The sequence below is a fragment of the Tachypleus tridentatus genome, chromosome 1, assembly GCF_004210375.1.
Source record: "Tachypleus tridentatus isolate NWPU-2018 chromosome 1, ASM421037v1, whole genome shotgun sequence".
Lineage (NCBI taxonomy): Eukaryota > Metazoa > Arthropoda > Merostomata > Xiphosura > Limulidae > Tachypleus > Tachypleus tridentatus.
Genome location: NC_134825.1, coordinates 10,834,514 through 10,859,695, shown reverse-complemented (window position 1 = coordinate 10,859,695; position 25,182 = coordinate 10,834,514).

Below are 25,182 nucleotides of genomic sequence, written 5' to 3'. Positions count from 1 at the left end.
TAAACAACTTACATGGCGTCAGTATTGAAAATCTAAACAACCTACACAGCGTCAGTATTGAAATTCTAAACAAACTACATAGCGTCAGTATTGAAAATCTAGATAACCTACATAGCATCGGTATTGAAAATCTAAACAACCTACATAGCTTTAGTATTGAAAATCTAAACAAACAACATAGCGTCAGTATTAAAAATCTAAACAACCTACATAGCGTCAGTATTGAAAATCTAAAGAACCTACATAGTGTCTTATTGAAAATCTAAAGAACTTACACAGCGTCAGTATTGAAAATCTAAACAACCTACTAAGCGTCAGTATTGAAAATCTAAACAACTTACTTAGCGTCAGTATTGAAAATCTAAACAACTTACATGGCGTCAGTATTGATAATCTAAACAACCTACATAGCATCAGTATTGAAAATCTAAACAACCTACTTAGCGTCAGAATTGAAAATCTAAACAACCTACATAGAATCGGTATTAAAAATCTAGACAACCTACATAGCATCGGTATTGAAAATCTAAACAACCTACATAGAATCGGTATTAAAAATCTAGACAGCCTACATAGCGTCAGTATTGAAAATCTAAACAACCTACATCGCCTCAGTATTGAAAATCTAAACAACCTACAGAGCGTCAGTATTGAAAATCTAAACAACTTATATAGCGTCAGTATTGAAAATTTAAACAACCTACATAGCGTCAGTATTGAAAATCTAAACAACCTACATAGCGTCCGTATTGAAAATCTCAACAACTTACATGGCGTCAGTATTGAAAATCTGAACAATCTACATAGCATCAGTATTGAAAATCTAAACAACTTACATAGCGTCAATATTGAAAATCTAAACAACTTACATAGCGTCAGTATTGAAAATCTAAACATTCTACCTAGCATCAGTATTTAAAATCTAAACAGCCTACCTAGCATCGGTATTGAAAATCTAAACAACCTACATAGCGTTAGTATTGAAAATCTAAACAATCTAACTAGCATCAGTATTTAAAATCTAAACAGCCTTCCTAGCATCGGTATTGAGAATCTAACTAACCTACATAGCATCGGTATTGAAAATCTAAACAACTTACATAGCGTCAGTATTGAAAATCTAAACAACCTACACAGCGTCAGTATTGAAATTCTAAACAACCTACACAGCGTCATAGGCTGTGAGGCTAGTCATAATGTTTAAGAAGCTGACGTCATAACTTAATTAAATAAATATGTATATTATTATTACGTCCTTAACGTCCTTCTTTCACGTGCTTGTTTACTACATTGGTCACTCTTCAGTATAAAAAATATACCAATATCTTCTGTGTACTTCAGATAAGTGAATAGTGTAGTGTTCCTTAACGTCCTTCTTTCACGTGTTTGTTTACTACGTTGGTCACTCTTCAGTATAAAAAATATACCAATATCTTGTGTGTACTTCAGATAAGTGAATAGTGTAGTGTTCCTTAACGTCCTTCTTTCACGTGTTTGTTTACTACGTTGGTCACTCTTCAGTATAAAAAATATACCAATATCTTGTGTGTACTTCAGATAAGTGAATAGTGTAGTGTTCCTTAATTTTCACGTGCTTGTTTATTACGTTGGTCACTCTTCAGTATAAAAAATATACCAATATGTTGTGTGTACTTCAGATAAGTGATTAGTGTAGTGTTCCTTAACGTCCTTCTTTCACGTGTTTGTTTACTACGTTGGTCACTCTTCAGTATAAAAAATATACCAATATCTTGTGCGTACTTCAGATAAGTGAATAGTGTAATGTTCCTTAACGTCCTTCTTTCACGTGCTTGGTTACTACGTTGGTCATTCTTCAGTATAAAAAATATACCAATATCTTCTGTGTACTTCAGATAAGTGAATAGTGTAGTGTTCCTTAACGTCCTTCTTTCACCACATACATAATAATATCTGGAGGAGAAGCCTTTTCATTCTATATATTGGATTGTATTCGGTAACATTTGAATTGTATGACAAAAGTAAATGAAACACTATATTCAGCACTCAAAAAGAAATGGATTCTGTATAATGTACCTGTTTCTTTTAAGAGAGTGATGGAGCATACACTTAGCGGACTGCATCTGGATCAATTCTTTCATCTGTATATTACTTAAAAGTCTTTGGTCCCAAGTTTAAAAAAAAAATTCCAGGGAACAACCTTGAAATTAAATCTAGGAAAGTGTGTACTAACAAACAATCTTTATTGTTTATTTTCATTACAGTTCCGTCCGGTTAAATTAATAATACAATTCAACACAAACAGCATTATAAATAAATACAATAAAAGTTAATTATAACTTGTTCAATTGCTTTTCAGTCATAAGAGTTAACAACACGAGAAAGTAGTTTCTCGATCATATAGTATGTGTGGACAGAATATCCACATATCACAATAGTCAAGGACTGACCCTCACTTGAAGACATGTAATAAATATCTAACTGCTCAGGTTTAATATCATGTTATCAATGGTACTTGGTCAATTTCTACACAGCAGTCACACCAATGTTTACATTTACAAATCCTGACACGTGTGTTATAGGAACAAAGGACTGTGAATGTGGATGCATTCAAGTACTTGAAATACACTTTGGTTGAAATACCAGTTCTGGCTTATCTTTGTGAAGACTGTCCATTCTCAATGAATACTAATACCAGTGATAGTGAAACTGGAACTGTTTCGTCACTGGTAAATATTGAGTCATAGCATGTAATAACATAGTTGAGTCATACACTGGTTACTTCTGAAATCTCATATTGTATGACGAAGAAAGAAACAATTACAGTTGGAGCTTTGTGAAACACTACTTATCATTCAATAAACAATTCACCTCTAAAATGACTAATAAACTTCAAAATACAGAAGACATGACGGCAAAACACTGTTATACAACGCCACCTATTAAACCAATAGAAAGATGTGAATGGATTTTCTCACTAGCCGATGAGGCCATTCAAAGTCAGATCATGTCGGTCATGCAGAAGCACAAGCCATTTAAACAGCTATGTTGCTGAATTATAAAAGAAGTGACAAATATGCATGCATGTGGAGAACAGAATACAAAGAATGTAAGAAAGAAAAAGTGAGGTACGTCGCTCGACTATTTTTTGCTGCGTAGTAAGATAAATGGTGACCATTACAAAATGGCAAATGCAGTGTGATAGACGTAATGTCCGGTATTTGTATAATTAGTTACAAGTACACGATGGTGGTTGTACTACCGTTATGAACCATTGAGATGCGATACCAAACCTGTGATGAAGCTAGTGGTACCCTGAGTTTTGAAGCAATAGATACGTTAGACTTTACATAATGCAAGAATTAGAGAGAATCAGGAAAGGTCATACATACACTGTTGAAAATACTCAAAAATGTTTTACTCCAATTTACGTCAAGTTGTTTAACACTTAACGTGTGTTAAGTGGAGGACAAGCTGGTTTATCAGAGAAATTTTGAGCAAGGAAAATAAGTTTATCCTTTCAAGATAATTACTCCAGGTAGATAACCCTCTACCCAAAACTGATAAAGGTAATAATTAAATATTCGTAATTATTGTATCCTTACTAACAGAAGTTTGGTATGTTTGTACACATTAGTGAAATGTTGGACAAACAATGCTTATACGTTAGATAACAAGGAGAGATAATGGAACTAGCTTAAATAGTATTTTATTTTCTGAGTTGTGCTGGGTGTTAAATCTGGCAAAAATATGCACTTTGTCGTGTTAATCTCTGTCTGTTTTAGTTAAAAGGACAGTACAATCTGTGTTTCTTGGGTTTCTGATCACTTTGATGAGGGTAAATATCTATAGTATGTCACAATGGCATATCATGCTGAGAAACAGTTGACTCGCTTCTATTGAATTAGATTGATGGCCCTACAAATGACCCTACATAAAATGGTTGAATTCTGTGATAGCATATGAATTCTGTACAGAAGCAGATGAATAAAACAGCTACATATTAAAAGAGATGTTACATTGAAACGGTAATTAAACAAGCCTCGTGTTTTAGATATGACTGTGAATTATTAGTAACTATGGAACGTGCCAAGTATGTCAATATACTTCAAGAGAAATAGGAGTAAAGGAGTAGACCAATAATTAGTTCCTATACTAAAATGTCAATCATTGGCCATTTTGCCAAAAAACAACCTTATTAATAATTAAAGTTTAATGTAAAACCATTTAACGAACAGTTAGAACAGTCAGTTTCCCAAGCTGTTGAGTTGTTGCTGATGGGGTTTTGTGATAACCGCTAGATTATTACGTGGTTATGAGAGTGAATTTATTGAATGGTTAACTGTTAAAAGAGCATTGTGTCCCTTATGTTCTAAGCTATCAAGTAATAATTCAATTAATATTTAAATTTTTAATTGACCTTTATAGTAGAGTTTCTAAACAGCAAAGCTTGAAAAGCCCGTTAGAAGCAGGACTAGGACAGTTGAGGTCACTAGCTAATATTATAGAGAAGTGGACTCAACTGTAGATGAAACAACATCTACTGTAGGGAAACAACATGCTGAAAGGATTCTGCAGTCCTTGTTTTCCAAACACTCAGACACGTTCCAAACACGTACTGAAAGGATTCTGCAGTCCTTGTTTTCCAAACACTCAGACACGTTCCAAACACGTACTGAAAGGATTCTGCAGTCCTTGTTTTCCAAACACTCAGACACGTTCCAAACACGTACTGAAAGGATTCTGCAGTCCTTGTTTTCCAAACACTCAGACACGTTCCAAACACGTACGTCAGAGTTTTGCCAGTGGAAACTTCCTGAGCGATCTCATGGTGTTGTGTGTCAGTCGACGTGATTTCACGTCTTATTGCCCTGAGAGATAGCTCACGATTAACTGGCAGGTCTGCATCTTTCTTCTTTAAGTTGCAGTGAAGTATCATCACAGAGTAACAGTAAAATCAAGCTAAATATGTAGGATATTGCCAGATTTTTTCTGAATTATAATTCGTGTTCATCTGAATTTCTCCATAAGCTTCAGACGACAGTTGTTGTTGTTCGCTGCGAAGTTATGATGGTGAAGATACATTTAATGTAATTACTAATGTATTAAGGCCTAACATAGGCTGGTACTTAAGAAGCCCATTTTGCAGCCTTTTAGTCATGGGTGCGTTAAAATGTGATGGTCAATCTCACTATTTATTGGTAAAAAAGAGTAGCTGAAGTGTTGGCGTAGGCTGATGTAGAGTAGCTGCCTTCTCTCTTGTCCGTCGCTGCTAAATTAGTAACGACTAGAGCAGATACATTCCGTGTAGCTTTGCGCGAAATTCAAAACGAAATAAACCTTTTGTTCTATTACAATGAAATGGATGGATATCAATGTATTTTGTAATTGATAAACTTAGGTGTCGGATATTGCTGTACATAATTCCATTTGTGTAATACTGCGTTCAAGCTGGCTCAACCTAATGTTTTAAGTGGTACCAGTATTATGGCTGTAGTGTAATTAATAATGTTATGATAGTTACATTAAAACTAGACTGGGTTCTAGAGTAAAGGATATTCGTACATAATGTGGCTCGTCCTTTACAAAATGAAATCCTGATTAAATTTGCATTATATAATTATTTATTTTGAGTTTTTATAGGATGAATCGAACTATTTCCAAACTTTAAGGATATTAATGAATGGTTTATTCCGACATCAGTCCTCAATATGTAACATACGAAATTTGTGTTAAGTTATGGCATATTTTCTATCTTATTATAAGATTATGTTCAACTTGTGCCTGAAATGGCATTGTGATAGTTCATTTGACCGCTAGAGTAGAGAAAAGTCAGTAATAAACACAATGAGCACGTGAGGTTAGCTTTCATTCTATTCATAAACCAACACACTGGCGAACATTCGAACCTCGGAATTATTATTATGCTAAAAGCACATGAATCTCACAAAGTGTGGGCCGGCATGGCCAAGCGTGCTATGGCGTGCGACTCGTAATCTCAGGGTCGCGGGTTCGCATCCCGGTCGCGCCAAACATGCTCGCCCTTTCAGCTATGGGGCGTTATAATGTGACGGTCAATCCCACTATTCGTTGGTAAAAGAGTAGCCCAAGAGTTAGCGGTGAGTGGTGATGACTAGATGCCTTCCCTCTAGTCTTACACTGCTAAATTAGGGACGGCTAGCACAGATAGTCCTCGAGTAGCTTTGTGCGAAGTTAAAAAAAAACAAACACAATGTGTGGTTCGAAGCGTATAGGACTAAGGTGTCTTCTAATAACAACAACTCCAATGTCCTTTTTTTTAAGATTACAGCGACTGTAAAAAAATATATTTACATTTTGAAATATCTACTGGTTATTCTAATACTGTTTATGTCTTTATTTATTTAATATCTACTGGTTATTCTAATACTGTTTATGTCTTTATTTATTTTCTACTCAAATACATTGTTACAAGTCTACGAACACCTTAGTTAAACAAATAAAACGAAATTAATACACCCTTTTCTTGAAATTATAAAAACCTATATTTTACAAAGTGAAAATGTACAAAATAAAAATTGTCTGGTGTTTGGCTTGTAAGGATCAGAAAACTGTTATTACCATACGTGTGTTATAAGTCTCACACATTTTTAAGAACCACACACTCATTACTTCTAGTTTTGTTGTTGTGTAAGATCCACACACACAAAACTTCTGGTATTGTTGTTGTGTAAGAATCACACACTTATAACTTCTGGTTTTGTTGTTGTGTGAGAACCACACACTTATAACTTCTGGTATTGTTGTTGTGTAAGACTGAAGCCTATTAGTTCTATTACATTATGTAAAACAAATTTTATTCCTGGATAGTATGTGTTATTTATTAATTGCTTATATTGCAAAAGTACATAAAATGACCATTATTCACTTCAAACTTGGCTTTTGTGACCTGGATAATGAAATTTAGAAATTAACCTATTTTCTATGTAAAAACGGGCAAACTTGAACATTTTCATAAGGTCTGAATAAAAACGTATGAATCAAGATTTACATGTATTTAAACTAAAGTTATACAAAAATGTTTAGAAGTGAGTAGTTTTTCGAGATTTGCAACTGTAATGTAAACCACTTTCACGTATCAACCCCAAATATAGTCTCCCACCATGTTTTCCTTATACGCTCCCAGGTTACAAAAGCAAAGTTTAAATAGAAAAATAGGTCTTTTCCATTTACTTTAGGCCTAAGCAATTGGGAAATAACACTTTCTGCCGTGGAACAAGAAAAAGTAAAAAATTTGTTACATAGTTTAATCAAATAATCACATTATTTCTATTCTTATTTTACCTAAAGCTTATTGTATTATTGTATTATAGGGTTTAAACACTATTCGCAGCATTGTCTAATTCTGACTATGTTTAAAATATAAACTGAGGTTTGTTCCACATTACAGGGTTGTTTGATTTTCATTATTCAGATAAGCCAGCCTTCACTTATAGACTCTGAGGGCAGACGTCTCTAAATACGCTGTCAAACAAACTTTATCTGATAGCAAACGTTCTTCTAGACAGGAATTAGTTATCAGACACTCTGGATAATTGGAGATGTCATGGCTTGTGATATACGATCTCTCTAAAAAAGACGTAAAATAGGCAAATCCACCACTTTGTGAGTCAATGTGTTGAGCGCATGAATATTTGTATTTGCGGTAATTTTCCTCTTGGTTTCTGTAAATATAACAGAAGACCTAAATGTACATTTTTCAAATGTTTGATTTTTGACCCCATAAAATCCTAAAAACGCATGAATAAAAAATAAAATAAGAAAAGGTCTGGGCACATGAGATTAAGGAATAACCAAGTTTCAAATTAATCCGCTGAGATTAAGGAATAACCAAGTTTCAAATTAATCCGCTGAGATTAAGGAATAACCAAGTTTCAAATTAATCCGCCAAGAATAGATAGAATGACGGTTAAATGAGAAATGTTTAGAAGGATTGTCTGTCTGTTTGTTTTGAGTTTCGCACAAAGCTACACGAGAGCTATCTGCGCTAGCCGTCCCTAATTTAGCAGTGTAAGACTAGAGGGAAGGCAGCTAGTCATCACCACCCACCGCCAACTCTTGGGCTACTCTTTTACCAACGAATAGTGGGATTAACCATCACATTATAACGCCCCCACGGTTGAAAGGGCGAGCATGTTTGGCGCGGAAACCGTAATGGTGTATCTGTCCGTGTATAAATAATATTAATGAGACAGAAGAATCATAACGATATATCTGTGTATCTATAATCATAAGTTTAAACAACATGAACGTGACGTAAAATGTCATATCTGTGCATCCATAAACTATGAACAATATTAATGTGAAGTCTGAACCATAATGATGTATCTAATAATATTTTATCTGTGTTGGTTTGTAAATATCCGTATCTATTATTAATGGGACACATGTTTGTGTCTGTATAAGTTTGTGAGTAAGTAAATACCATAATTGCATTAGGTCATCCCATAAATCATGTCCGAAAATTTAATACAGAAAATGCAAAATCATTTCTGTATTAATGACTAAAATATTTAGTAGGACGTGTATAAAAGTGTTCTAAGAAATAAAACAAACTAATACAACTCCACTTTTTCAGATAAATAATCAAATAAGCCCTTATGAAGATGGATGTGTCTGAGGAGCACATTAGACATATAATGCTTTATGAGATTATAAAAGGCAATAGTGCAGTAGAAACTACACAAAACATTCAAGGTGTTTATGGTGCAGAGTCTCTCAATGAAGGAAAATGTTGAAGGTGGTATCAGAAGTTCAGATCAGGTGAATACAGCTTAAGTGTTGTGCCACATTCAGGTTGTTCTGTTGAGTTTAGTTGAATTGATGCTGGCTGCATGTAATGAAGATTGTGCTGTAACAGTTGAAGAACTAGTAGAGAAACTTAATTCAACCCATTCAACGGTTCATCGTCGTCTGCAACAGCTTGGAAAGGTGTCAAAACTTGGAAAATGAGTCGCTCATGAGTTGACTAACGACAACCTTAGAGAAAGAGTGGATATTTGCACTTCTCTGCACTCTCGTGAACGTAATTCATCTTTTTTGGACATGTCAGTGACTGGAGATGAAAAATTGATATTTTATAAAAATGTTAAGCGCAGCAGACAATGTCTCAGTGGAGGTAAACTGACTAAAGCACAGATCAAAATGGACCTTTATTCTAGGAAAGTCTTGTTAAGTGTTTGGTGGAATATTGTTGGCGTGATCCACTTTGAGTTGCTCTCAGTCAATGTAACGATTACATCAGACTTCTATTGTCAACAGTTAGAGCGCTTGAACGATGCACTGAAAGAAAAGAGGCCTGCTTTGTTCAATTGTAAAGATGTTGTGTTACACCAGGATAATGCACGGCCCCTTACAGCAAGGATCACATCTGTGAAGATTGAAGAACTAGACTGGGAAAAACTTCCACATCCTCCTTATTCTCCAGACCTTGTCCCATCTGATTATCATTTATTCCGAAGTTTGCAGAACTATCTTGATGGAAAACAACTTGGAATACGTGAAGATGTCAACACTATCCTCTCTGCATTTTTTTCCTCCAAACTCAAGAATTTTATAGAAGTGACATTCAGAAGCTTGTGAATCTTTGGCAAAAAGTAGTTAATAATAATGGAACATACATTATTGATTAAATAACATTAAAAGCGTTTGAAATTCTTTCTCTTTTTCTGAACCTAAAATCGGATATTACTTAAAGGATGACCTGGTATATTTGTATCTCTAGACAATCTGAATGTTAAACAAAAACAAGTTATTTATAGTATCTGTGTAAAACATGTGCATAGATATTACGAATGTGTAGTAAACGTTACACTAGTATATCTTAGGTAAGGGTTAGAATCCCTCAACCGACAATCCTCATTATTATCAATGTTTAGCATTCATTTAAATATTGGACTAATAGATATCTTATAAGTTTCGCCTGTTACACAGAAATACTTTCAGAAACTTCCCAGAAAGTGAATGAATAAATATTTTATATTTTGCTAGTTAAACACATAGATACGCAATGGGCTATCTGTGCTCTGCCTACCACCAATTTCGAAACCTAAACTCTAGAGTTGTAAATTTGCAAGCATACTGCTGTGCCCTGGAGGATCCTTTACCGATTATCAGCTAACGTAAAACTAGATTGGAACTTTTTTCACTCATTTTAGCGTACTAATTGAAATCTCAGGTTGCCTTGGTTGTTTGAAGACAGGTTAACGTACCATACCATTTATCATAATATTAGCAAGAGCATTTCGCCTTTTTCGCCACGTTCCAAGATCCTTTGCATGGTATCTCAGCTGTCTCAACCAATCATTGGACTCTTTTAATGTATCAGCCTGTTAGGAAGATTTATTAAGAAATAAATAAGAATTCATATTTGATAACTCTTGACGTTAAATGTATAAAACATAAATCTGACTCTAATAGTTAGCATTAAATGTAAGAAACGTAGGATTTTATCTTTATTTACATGAAATGTAAGAAAAATAGAATTCTATCTTTACTGACATAAAATGTTATTTGATTTTTAACAGTATTTAATTTGGTAGTAATTAATGAGGTGTATGCAACATAATTATCTATTTCACTTCTTTTTTGTTTGTTTGTAGTTTAGCACAAAGTTACACAATGGGCTATGTCTACTCTGCCTCCCACGGGAATCGAAACCCGGTTTCTAGCTTTATAAATCTACAGACATATCGCTATGCCACTGGGGGGAGGGACATTTCACTTTAAAATATTTGAACTTTCAGTTTCTAGCTTTATAAATCTACAGACATATCGCTATGCCACTGGGGGGAGGGACATTTCACTTTAAAAATATTTGAACTTTCAGTTTCTAGCTTTATAAATCTACAGACATATCGCTATGCCACTGGGGAGGGACATTTCACTTCAAAATATTTGAACTTTCAGTTTCTAGCTTTATAAATCTACAGACATATCGCTATGCCACTGGGGGGAGGGACATTTCACTTCAAAAATATTTGAACTTTCAGTTTCTAGCTTTATAAATCTACAGACATATCGCTATGCCACTGGGGGGAGGGACATTTCACTTCAAAAATATTTGAACTTTCAGTTTCTAGCTTTATAAATCTACAGACATATCGCTATGCCACTGGGGGGAGGGACATTTCACTTCAAAAATATTTGAACTTTCAGTTTCTAGCTTTATAAATCTACAGACATATCGCTATGCCACTGGGGGGAGGGACATTTCACTTCAAAAATATTTGAACTTTCAGTTTCTAGCTTTATAAATCTACAGACATATCGCTATGCCACTGGGGGGAGGGACATTTCGCTTCAAAAATATTTGAACTTTCAGTTTCTAGCTTTATAAATCTACAGACATATCGCTATGCCACTGGGGGGAGGGACATTTCACTTCAAAAATATTTGAACTTTCAAACCAGAGCCTTGAATTAAAGTAACTGTTTGATTGATAGAAATTAAACACAAAGTTACACAATGGGCTATTTGTGTTCTGCTCATCACGCGTATTGAAACCCGGTTTCTAGCGGTGTGAGTCCGCAGACATACCGCTATGGAACTGTAGGGGTGAAGGGCGAGTAGAAGTTAAAAAAAAGTAACCACACTACAGCTAATAAAATAACTAATATTATATAACTACATAATTACTGCATACTGTAAAACATTAAAATAACGTATGTATTAGCAATGAGTGAAAACATCACAGTAATTCTTATTATGTCACTCAGAGAAGTGATTTACAAAAATATAAATAATTACTTACAAGAACTGTTATTTAGCTAATCAATAATCAGTAATAAGTAAAATCAAATTAATGTATTTATTTTTTCTGCATGTTTCAACTTGAAATTCTAACTATAACAAAGGTCATCGTAGAATCTGACCTTGAAGAAATAAGCTTCCTTCGTCGTGTAATCCTGGACTTCAATTATTTCACAGCTATAAATCTTTTATTTTACTACTTTAATAGAAAACTGGATTTAGGTTTTCATTCACTTAGTTTTTAACCAGGTGGTAAAGGCGCTCGGTTTGTAAAAGATAATTCGTGAGTTCGATTCCCGTCTTCGAAAATGTTCAGTGAGAGCATTATAACGTGACAGTCAGTCTCACTATTCATTGGCAAAAAGGTAGCCCAAGGTTTGACAGTGTGTAGTGCTGATTAGCTGCCTTCTCTCTGGTTTATAATTGCTACATTAGGGATGGCTAAAGAAGATAGCTCTGTATAGCTCTTTGCGAAATTCAAACCAAAGTTGGTCACATTTTGACCGATTTCTCTCGGTTTAGAAAAGATACGGTATATTATATTTAAAACAACAACAAACTAAACATACTAAAAAGCTGTGATTATTGTGTTATACTTGCTACCGATGTGTTTTGATGTCATACCATTCATGTAGTAAATGTAAATAAATAGTAATGGTATTGTATCACAATACACTAATAATAACTTAAATCTTAGTATTTCTTACAGGTTCATTATGGGTTTCCAATGAGGGACATTGCTGGGATTAGGGCCGAAAATATGGTTAGCAGTTAGAATAATCAACGAATGAAACAAACCATTTCTAATCGTTATAAATCAGAACAGTACGTTAAGTTTATATATTCATTACTAGTTTTATTTTGTTCTAATTAACTGGTTTGCTCTGATTGAAAGCAATGTTAATAGTTTCAACCATACTTTATTTGTTTTAAAAAAGCTTTATTAATGTCTCATGTTTACTACCAGCTTTTAAGAGACTGACTCGGTTAGAACATACAGATTCTAGGTGAAACGCCAGTTTTAAAGAGACTGACTCGGTTAAAATATACAGACTCTAGATGAAACGCCAGTTTTAAAGAGACTGACTCGGTTAAAATATACAGACTCTAGATGAAACGCCAGTTTTAAAGAGACTGACTCGGTTAGAACATACAGACTCAACGTGAAACGCCAATTTTAAAGAGACTGACTCGGTTAGAACATACAGACTCTAGGTGAAACGCCAGTTTTAAAAAGACTGATTCGGTTAGAACATACAGACTCAAGGTGAAACACAAGTTTTAAAGAGACTGACTCGGTTAGAACATACAGACTCACGGTGAAACACAAGTTTTAAAGAGACTGACTCGGTTAGAACATACAGACTCAAAGCGAAACTCCATTTTCATCGGTACAAAAAGTGACACGTTCCTTCAGCGTCCTGTTCTGTACGTAATTTCAAAAATATATTAGCTAACACATTGTAACCCAAGAACTTTTGGATTGTGTAACGTTCTTAGATAGAAAGAAAAGGAAGAAAAATTATTCATGTTATTCAAGAAATCAGCAGGAAAAGTTCAGAAATTCATAATGTTAACATAAAAATTATTTTAAACGTATCAACAAACTATCTTGTTAAGAAATTATTGTTAAAAGTATCAAGTGAACGCAAACGTGAAAGATACAGTAGTCGGCGCTGTTGACTAGTTTCCTTCTGTTCAGCCGATCAGTTCAGAATTTGGAACAGCAAAAATGCTGAACAAACAAACAGTAAGAACAATAATAAAAAAAAAAAGACGTACACTAGAAGGTAACCATATGAATGAACTCAACAGTGAGCTCGTGACCAAGGCCTAACTAAGCTTGTCCAATCAAACTGGGAAAATAACTATGAGAAACAAAAACGATAAAAATCAGATGCGTGATTCTCTTCATGTTTCTTGAACGTATTTTGTCTAAGGATGTTTTAAGTAAGGTTACTCGACTGTTATTAATTGTAAGTAAGGGTTATCATCTAATACGATCAATCGTAGTGTAGTAATTTTCACAATAACAAACGTGAGACTCCAGACACTGTTAATAAACCTCTTGAAAAGACTTTCCAATCACTGCTGTATTCTAACTAAACAGAGGAAAGTTCTTAAAACTGTTTGATACCAAATATCCACAAGTTTCGGTCATATAAGGGTGATCTATGGCTGTCCAATGTTTCCAATAGTCAAAATACGATAACTGAAAGTGCTTTCAAAAACGACACTTTGCTGTAGTGTTTAAACAAAATGTTCTTCTTAATAATGAAGTCACTTTGAATGTATGTGTCAACCATGATGGAATTTGTAAATGACCGTACCGAAATATGATATTCGGTTTTCAATAATCTGTGTTCATTCAGCATAAGACGTCCGGGGTTTGAATGAGATACAAGACAATCTAAATTATTCATGAGGGAAAAGTTAAACATACGAAAACAGTGATGTGTGGAACTATATTCAAAAAGTAATATAACAATGATGGGGTTTGTTGAGTCATCGGTACATCACAAGACCATGACTTCAAATGGTATTAGATGATATGGCACATTGGAATTTGGACCGTCATACGTATATAAGAACATAACGACACTATGACTTCAACTGTTTTTGATCATATGTCAACATTAGAAAGTCCACACTTTTTTGTATCTAAGAACATGACAACACAATGATATCAACTGTTATTTGATGATATGAAAACATTAAAATTTTAACATATTTCTGTATTTACGAACATGACAACACTAAGCATTTAATTGTTATTTAATGATACGACAACATTAAAATTTGTACAGTTACATATATATATATATATATATCTAAAACATGACAATACTATAATTTCAACTGTTATTTGATGACATGACAGCTTTAGAATTTGTACAGTTTTATACACCTAAGAACATGACAACATTATGATTTAAACAGTTATTTGATGATAAGACAACATTAAAAATTTCTTTGGTTTCTGTATCTTAGAACATGCCACGCTATGGTTTCAAATGTTTTTCATGATATAATAACAATAAAACTTGGACAGTCATCACTTTTTAAGAACATGACAACACTATGATTTAAACAGTTATTTGATGATATGACATCATTAGAATGTGTACAAATTCTGTATCTAAGAACATGACAACACTATGATCTTAACTGTCATTACATGATACATTGTAAGACAACACTATAGTTTGTACAGTTTTAAGTATCTAAGCATCTAACAAAACTATGATTTCTACTGTTATTTGATGATATGACAACATCACAAATTTGTATAATATTCTGGACCAAAGAACATGAGAACTGATACACTGATGGCCAAAATCTTAAGGCCAATAAACATAAAGAAAAAATATACATTTTGCATTGTTAGACTCCACCACTTATTTGAGTAGAGCTTCGAAAGATGAAAATAAGGAAAGGGAAAGTAAAATAAAAACTTTTTTAGCATTTAATAGGGAAGATGTGAACACTATGAAATTAGACTAAATACTAGCTGGTCAAAAGTTTAAATCCATACTGAAACGAAGCGTTAATCAGTAAACACGTAACGAAATTTAGTCATTTGTGTTCAAGCATTAGCATTGTCAACATCTCCCACTGACATCTCCTGTGTTACATTGGGTAAAAACATGGCAAAGGCTGAAAAGTTGGCAGAGTTTGAACGTCGAGCTGTAAAAGCAAGGTCTCTCTCAACGTGCTATCGCTGGTGAGATTGGGCGTAGTAAAACTGCTGTTGCAACTTTTTTAAAAGACCCTGAGGGATACGGAACGAGAATTTCAAGTGGTCGGCCTAAGAAAATGTCGCCGGCGTTGAGCAGGAGGATTCGACGGGATGTCCGACAAAACACCAGCCGATCGTTGAACCAGATTAAGGACCTTATGGACGCAGAATGCAGCTCAAGAACAATAAAACGGCATCTACGATAGAAAGGCTTTAAAAACCGTAAACGTCTTTAAAGGCCACGCCTCCTTCCACATCACGAAACAGCTCGGTTAAACTTTGCTGAGGAATACCAAACATGGGACGTAAAAAAGTGGAAGAAGGTTTTGTTATGTGATGAGAAAAAATTTAACCTGGATAGTCCAGATGGCTTCCAACGTTACTGGTTGCGATAAGAATATCCCACCGGAGACATTTTCTACATGACACAGTGGAGGAGGTTCCATCATAATCTGGGGTGCTTTCTCCTTCCATGGAACAATGGAACTTCAGGTTATACAGGGCGTTAAACAGCAGCTGACTACATTGGCATGTCGGAGACAACATCCTTACTGACCGAAGGCCCTCGCTTATGTGGAAATGACTGGTTCTTTCAGCAAGACAACGCTGCAATCCACAATACCCGCAGGACAAAGGACTTTTTCATGGCGAATAACGTGATTCTTTCAGACCATCCAGCGTGTTCGCCCGAACTGAACCCCATTGAAATTGCTTGGGGGTGGATGGAAAGGGAAGTCTATAGAAATGGAAGTCAATTCCAAACAGTGCATGATCTTCGTGAAGCCATCTTCACCACTTCGAATAACATTCCAACCAGCCTTCTACAAATGCTTATATCGACCATGCCAAAGCGAATGTTTGAAGTTATTCGCAATGATGGCCGTGCAAGTCACTACTGAGACCTCTTGTTGGGCATTTCCTACCCTGTTTAAGACTTCTTTTTGGTATTGTCTCAAACTTTTGACCAACTAGTATTTAGACTAATTTCATAGTGTTCACATTTTCCCTATTAAATGTTAAAAAGGTTTTTGTTTTTTTTTCCCTTTTTTTTATTTTAATCTTTCGAAGCTCTACTCAAATAAGTGGTTAAGTCTAACAACGTAAAATGCATATTTTTTTCTTTATGTTCATTGGCCTTACGATTTTGGCCAGTAGTGTATAACAGCGTTAGAATTTATATAATTTTCTGGATCTCAGAACATGACAATGTTATGATTTCAAATGTTATTTGATAATATGGTGACATTAGAATTTGCACAGTTTTCTGTATCTAAGAACATTATGATTTCAACCATTATTTGATTAATTGAGAACATTAGAATTTGTACAGTCATCCGTGTCAAAGAATACGACGACACTATAATTTCAATTGTTATTTGATGATATGACAATATCAAAAATTCGCATGGTTTTCTGGATCTAAGAACATGATAACGTTATGATTTCTACTGTTATTTGATTATATGACAACATTAACATTTGGACAGACAGGCATCTGTACTTAAGAACATTAGAATATTATGATTTGAACTGTTTTTTTAACGACAAGCCAATATTAGAATTTGGATAGTCATTTTTATCTAGGAACTTGACAACACTATGATTTCAACTGTTTTTTAATGATATGACATCATTAAAACATTAAAACTCATCTCGATCTAAGAATATGACAACGTTATGATTTCTACTATTATTTGATTGTATGACAACATTAAAATTAATACAGTTATATATATCTAAAAACGTGATAACAATATCATTTCAACTATTCTTTGATGATGTGAGAAAATTAAACTTTCTACAGTCTAAGAATATGATAACACTATGCGTTCAACTATTATTTAATATGACATCACTATAATTTTTCACAGTTTCCTTTATCTAAAAACATGACAATACTACGATTTCAACTCTTCTCTGATGATATAACAATATCAGTATTTGTACAATTTTCTGTATCTAAGAACATAACAACAGCATGATTTTAACTACTTTGTCATGACATGACAGCATTAACAATTGACAGTCATCTCTTTCTGAGAACGTGACAACACTATTATTTTAACTGTTATTTGAAGTTATGATAACATTAAAATTTGTATAGTTTTCTGTATCTACACTGTAGGTACATGAGAACACTATGATTTCAACAATTATTTGTTGATATGACAACTTTAAAATTTGTATAGTTTTCTGTATCTACACTGTAGGTACATGAGAACACTATGATTTCAACAATTATTTGTTGATATGACAACTTTAAAATTTGTATAGTTTTCTGTATCTACACTGTAGGTACATGAGAACACTGTGATTTCAACAATTGTTTGTTGATATGACAACTTTAAAAAATGTATAGTTTTCTGTATCTACACTGTAGGTACATGAGAACACTATGATTTCAACAATTATTTGTTGATATGACAACTTTAAAAAATGTATAGTTTTCTGTATCTACACTGTAGGTACATGAGAACACTATGATTTCAACAATTATTTGTTGATATGACAACTTTAAAATTTGTATAGTGTTCTGTATCTAAGACCATCAAAACGCTGACATTCCAACCATTTTTTGATGACATAACAACATAACAATTTATACAGATTTTATGTATCTAAGAACGTGAGACCGCTATTACTTCAACTGTTATTTCACGATATGACAACATTAGAATTTTGAGAATTATTTGTATCTGAAAAAATGACAAAACTAAGGTTTCAACTGTTATTTGATGAGATGAAACTTTTGAATTTGTACACTTCTATGTATCTAAAAACATGACAACACTAAGATTTCAACTGTATTTTATGATATGATATCAATAAACCTTGGACACTCATTTGTATTTACGAATATAACAACGCTATCATTTCAACTGTTATTTGGTAATATAACAATATTAGAATTTGTACAATTATAAATATCTAAGAACGTGACAAAACTATGATTTCATCTGTTATTTGATGATATGACAACATCAGAAATTGCACAGTTTTTCTATTGAAGAACATAACAACACGATGCGTTCAACTGTAATTTAATGATATGACATCATTAAAACTTGGGCATTTATCTGTATCTATAAATATAACAACGTTATCATTTCTACTTTTATTTGATTATATGACAATATTAAAATTGGTAAGTTATATAATCTAAAAACGTGACAATACTATAATTTCAATTATTATTTGATGATATGACAACATCAGAATTTGTTCAGTTATAAATATTTAAGAACAAGACAATATTATGATTTCAAATGTTATTTCACGATATGACAACATTAAAATTTGTATAGTGTTCTGGATCTAAGGACATGACAAAAGTATTATTTCAACCGTTATACGATGATATGACAGTATTAAATTTTGTACAGTCATCTGTATCTGAAAACATGACAACACTATAATTTCAACTGTTATTTGATAATATAACAACATTAGAAGTTTTAAAAGTATCTGTGACCATACAGTAGTATAATTTTCCTGTGTTATGAATCAGAGTTATGTTTTTATTAACATTTTGTTTCTTACGGATTTGAGATAAATTTTGTAATAATGCGGTAATTATACAGAATGAGTAACATCTGTTGGCTCTGTTACATAGCACCGATAAAAACCGTGTATCCTGTGAGTGACTCATGTTATATATAAAACATTATGTGTCATCTCTGTTTGTGAAAGGTTTGTTAAACCTAAATAAGGTCCAGATTAAATAATACCTTATACCAACTCGCAACATTTAAACATCAGTGAATCTTATTACTTTAAAGCTGGTTTCAGATGGCGAGAACACTACGTACACAGAATTCAAACAGATTATTTTCTATTTTAAAATTACATCTGTCGTCTGAAACAAAGAATATATTTTTCAGTTTCGCGTAATTTACGTATGAAATAACCTGGCAGTCGAACCCTAGAAAAATTAAACTTCTAGTAATATATCCAGTATCTTAAGATGCATGTAAGTAGTGTGTTGACTGAATCTTCTAGTAATATATCCAGTATCTTAAGATGGATGTAAGTAGTGTGTTGACTGAATCTTCTAGTAATATATCCAGTATCTTGAGATGGATGTAAGTAGTGTGTTGACTGAATCTTCTAGTAATATATCCAGTATCTTAAGATGGATGTAAGTAGTGTGTTGACTGAATCTTCTATTAATATATCCTGTATCTTAAGATGAGGCCCGGCATGGCCTAGCGCGTAAGGCGTGCGACTCGTAATCCGAGGGTCGCGGGTTCGCGCCCGCGTCGCGCTAAACATGCTCGCCCTCCCAGCCGTGGGGGTGTATAATGTGACGGTCAATCCCACTATTCGTTGGTAAAAGAGTAGCCCAAGAGTTGGCGGTGGGTGGTGATGACTAGTCTTACACTGCTAAATTAGGGACGGCTAGCACAGATAGCCCTCGTGTAGCTTTGTGCGAAATTCCCAAACAAACAAACAAACAAATCTTAAGATGAATGTAAGTAGTGTGTTGACTGAATCTTCTAGTAATATATCCAGTATCTTAAGATGGATGTAAGTAGTGTGTTGACTGAATCTTCTAGTAATATATCCAGTATCTTAAGATGGATGTAAGTAGTGTGTTGACTGAATCTTCTAGTAATATATCCAGTATCTTAAGATGGATGTAAGTTGTGTGTTGACTGAATCTTCTAGTAATATATCCAGTATCTTAAGATGGATGTAAGTAGTGTGTTGACTGAATCTTCTAGTAATATATCCAGTATCTTAAGATGGATGTAAGTAGTGTGTTGACTGAATCTTCTAGTAATATATCCAGTATCTTAAGATGGATGTAAGTTGTGTGTTGACTGAATCTTCTAGTAATATATCCAGTATCTTAAGGTGGATGTAAGTAGTGTGTTGACTGAATCTTCTAGTAATATATCCTGTATCTTAAGATGAATGTAAGTAGTGTGTTGACTGAACCTTCTAGTAATATATCCAGTATCTTAAGATGGATGTAAGTAGTGTGTTGACTGAATCTTCTAGTAATATATTCAGTATCTTAAGATGGATGTAAGTTGTGTGTTGACTGAATCTTCTAGTAATATATCCAGTATCTTAAGATGGATGTAAGTAGTGTGTTGACTGAATCTTCTAGTAATATATCAAGTATCATAAGATGGATGTAAGTACTGTGTGTTGACTAAATTTTCTGTGCATTTCTCCTAACATTTTCATTGATTTTGGGACGACTTTTAGCGTAGTTTTCAAAAGGAAAGATTTTCAATATTGTGATGAGTTTTGAAAGGTCATTGAATCGTGTTTTTCTTATAGGATGTGTTTCCAGATATTACTAGTTTTTATGTATCGGACTTGTTTCACTTTTGGTTCATTGATCTTTCTTCTGAAAGATCTGGAAATTAGTTCAAGCGGTTGGGACAATGCGTGTGAAACAATGTGTGTGAAGCAATGCGTGTGAAAAAATGCGTGTGAAACAATGTGTGTGAAACAATGCGTGTGAAACAATGTGTGTGAAACAATGCGTGTGAAACAATGTGTGTGAAGCAATGCGTGTGAAAAAATGCGTGTGAAACAATGTGTGTGAAACAATGCGTGTGAAACAATGGGTGTGAAACAATGCGTGTGAAACAATGCGTGTGAAACACGCCAACCTCAATTTTTTGATGATTCCACACTAGCGATTGACTCGTTTTGTACACATTGTCGTAAGAGATTGTATTGTAAAGCTATATATGCTAAGAGCGCCATCTCATGATAGGTCTACTTTTCTGTTCGTTTACTGATAGTTGCTTAAGGAAAGAAACAGACATATTCATTGAGATATTTCGCTTGTCAACATATGTCGGGTACGACTAATATAAAACTTATTTTAATTCACATACGTCTGATAAAAGCGAAACACGCGTAGTGTTATCTAGCAGTGATATATAAATATGTACGCTACACACACTGAAACAAGTGGTTTATCTTTCCTCTGAATTAACTGTAGTTTCTGAAGACTTTATGTGTAGACACAAGGAGTAATCCAGATTTGTATGTTCTGGTTTTCGAGTTCGATGACATGACAGCCAGTAACAACGAGCTTTCTCTCGAACGATATGCAAACTACTTGCGTGAACACGTAGGTCTACTGACGTCAGCAGTAACCCCTAGGGTCAGATATGAAGCAACTGTTAGCGAAGCAAGAAACCTACTTCGCACTGAAAGCTGAAACCAGGAATGTGTTATTCACATCTTTAAAAAAAAAACAACAAAAAACAAAATCAGTTAAGCAGAGATTTCGCTTAGCCTATATACATAAATACAATATCTCCAACTATAACCAATCAAAACACTACAGGAACAGATTTAGGCCTAACATGATCGTTAGGACTACTTCCTCGGGCACGTTTATTTTCTTCCTTTGTTTACTTTTCTTATTATTCAGCTGAACTTTAATAGGCTAAATTAATTGGGCAAATACCACTACCTTTGGTTTAACTGCGAACCAGAGGAACTGGGAAAAAGTTGAAGCATATGCTGTTTAAAACGGCATTGATTCTTTCTCCTATAACTAACTGGATGTGTTAGCCCGTGACTTTTGGGTTCCTAGTCCGATATACGTACTAATAGCGCGATTTCTGCCACTGTAAAAAATGCGCCTTCATCTGAAATTTAGTTTGGTAGCGTCGTGTCTCGAACCCGTGATCCTCAAATCAGTCAGTTTTTTATACTTACCACTTTATAGTGTTATTTCTATGTTTTGATAATTCTTTAAATCTAGATGAAAACTTATCTTTGTAAGAACTAAAAATGTACATCGGTAGTTAAACAAACCTTATTTTTCTGGTTTTTCATATGAAGACAGCGTTTCAATATCTCCATCAAATAAGGTGTTATAAAATCTGAAATACAACATCTGAAATATGATATCTGAAATATGATATCTGAAATATGACGTCTGAAATATGAAATCTGAAATATGACATCTGAAATATGATATCTGAAATACGACGTCTGAAATATGATATCTGAAATATGACATCTGAAATATGATATCTGAAATATGACATCTGAAATATGATATCTGAAATATGACGTCTGAAATATGATATCTGAAATATGATATCTGAAATATGACGTCTGAAATATGACGTCTGAAATATGACGTTTGAAATATGACATCTGAAATATGATATCTGAAATATGACGCCTGAAATATGATATCTGAAATATGACGTCTGAAATATGACGTCTGAAATATGACATCTGAAATATGATATCTGAAATATGACGTCTGAAATATGATATCTGAAATATGACGTCTGAAATATGATATCTGAAATATAATATCTGAAATATGACGTTTGAAATATGACATCTGAAATATGATATCTGAAATATGACGCCTGAAATATGATATCTGAAATATGACATCTGAAATATGATATCTGAAATATGACATCTGAAATATGATATCTGAAATATGACGCCTGAAATATGATATCTGAAATATGATATCTGAAATATGACATCTGAAATATGATATCTGAAATATGACATTTGAAATATGATATCTGAAATATGATATCTGAAATATGACGTCTGAAATATGATATCTGAAATATGACGTCTGAAATATGATATCTGAAATATGATATCTGAAATATGACGTCTGAAATATGATATCTGAAATATGATATCTGAAATATGACGTCTGAAATATGATATCTGAAATATCCCTGATAACAATCTGTAACAATCATTTGACCCTTACAGTTATCACACGTTCAATAACATCTCTAATTTGTATAGAGAACTGATTAGAACCACAGCATATAATGCTCCTTCAACAGAAGTCCGTCCTTAGAAAAATCTGACCACCTGACGGGGAGAGAAATGACGACTGGTATTCAATCCAGCCCTATAGGAAAGAAGTTTACTGACGCACTTTACAGTCCTGTGAGAGTAACTTTAAAGAAAGAAAAGCATTTGCACGTGCTGGATGACTCCGAAGTCTAATGAAGTCATTGACGGATTTTGTTTTCCGGCTCAACTGTTTCAAGACATGAGTAAAGACAGTAAGTTGTTGATTTTGTTCAACATATTAAAATATTTTTAGATGCCTTCTTACACAACACATTTACTATTATTATTAGTTTAAGACAACAACAGTAGTCATTGACATATCTTATTAGGGGCAAAGGCAATAATGTAGAGGGAGTTACTGTTAAAGAAAACCATACTGAGAGGTCCTGGAATATGCTTCTTCAAAATAATAATAACAAAAATGTATGTACTTTTAACCAAATTTTGGTGTATTTGCAGAATATCAGAGTCTGCCTTTACATCTCTGAAATATGTTTTATACATAAATGTGTGCATTTTAGGGGCAGAAATTTAAAAAGCACGCTCTCTTATATATTCACATGTTTATTTTTCACACTGTTTTTAGATCACAGTATTGTTTAAGCTTATTTTGTGCTGATTAATTAGAAGAAGGAAAGCTTCACGTTGGAAATTAAACTGGTGATTTCAAACTGAAACTCGTAATCTGAGGGTTGCAGGTTCCAATCCCCGTCGCACCAAACATGCTCGCCCTTTCAGCCGTGGGGACGTTATAATTTGACGGTCAATCCCACGATTCGTTGGTAAAAAAGTAGCCCAAGAGTTGGCGGTGAGTGGTGATGACTAACTGTCTTCCCTCTGGTCTTACACTGCAAAATTAGGGACGACTAGCGCAGATAGCCCTCGTGTAGCTTTGTGCGAAATTCAAAACAAAACAAACCAATCAAACTGAAACTAGAAGTGTCAATTTCTTTGTAAATAGTTAAACGTATTTAATACATAGCTTCAAGCTGGAAGTTTCTTTGTAAGCTATTATTGTTCTATCCTTCTGTTTGAAGCAACTTGTCTGGTTTTACTAAGTATCATTATTTATTATATAACCTATATAAAAACCAGTGTGTGACGCGTCATCTCACGATTGATTTCTCGAAACAGCACTCATAAAAGACATACTGTTTTTGCATTACGACGTTAGTGACAGGAGTATAAGTACAAGAGGATGATGAAGGAATGCCGTAAAACCTTGTAAGTGTAGTGAGTGTTGGTATAATAAGCCTATAGTAAAGACATAGTGTGGGATCACTTAACCTAGAACCAAGTGTATAAAATGAAAGTAAGAATGTTGTTTAAATTTTAAACTTAAATGGTTCTTGAATTAAGCTACGTGGTGTTTTGTGACCAAAGATTTAATAAACAATAAACCTTTTTAACCAGAGGATACTTTAAATTAATAAACTAACAAATATTTTTCTAATTTTGCTGTCAACAAATTTCGTTCCACACTTTCAGCACATAGACTAACCATAGTAGTAGGTTATCTTTTGATGCATAAAAGCCATTGTTGGAACGTAGTATTACCAAAAGGCATTGGCTCTTCCATATATTAGAAGTTGTTAATTTAACTGATTTTGTATATATTGATTGTGACTGGTTCAAAAAGGAACCTTCTGACATTTGACTGCATCTAATTCACTTTTCTGCCTCTGCTGGTCAAGCTTCATTCACTTCAGTTAACTATGGAATTTGAGGTCAGCTTGTATCATAGGGTTAGGGGTGGTACTACTTGCCCCCTGATTTTCGACGGGCTATACGTTAGTGAAAATATATTAACTACGTTTTATCGGTTTAAGATTATTCATCACAGATAG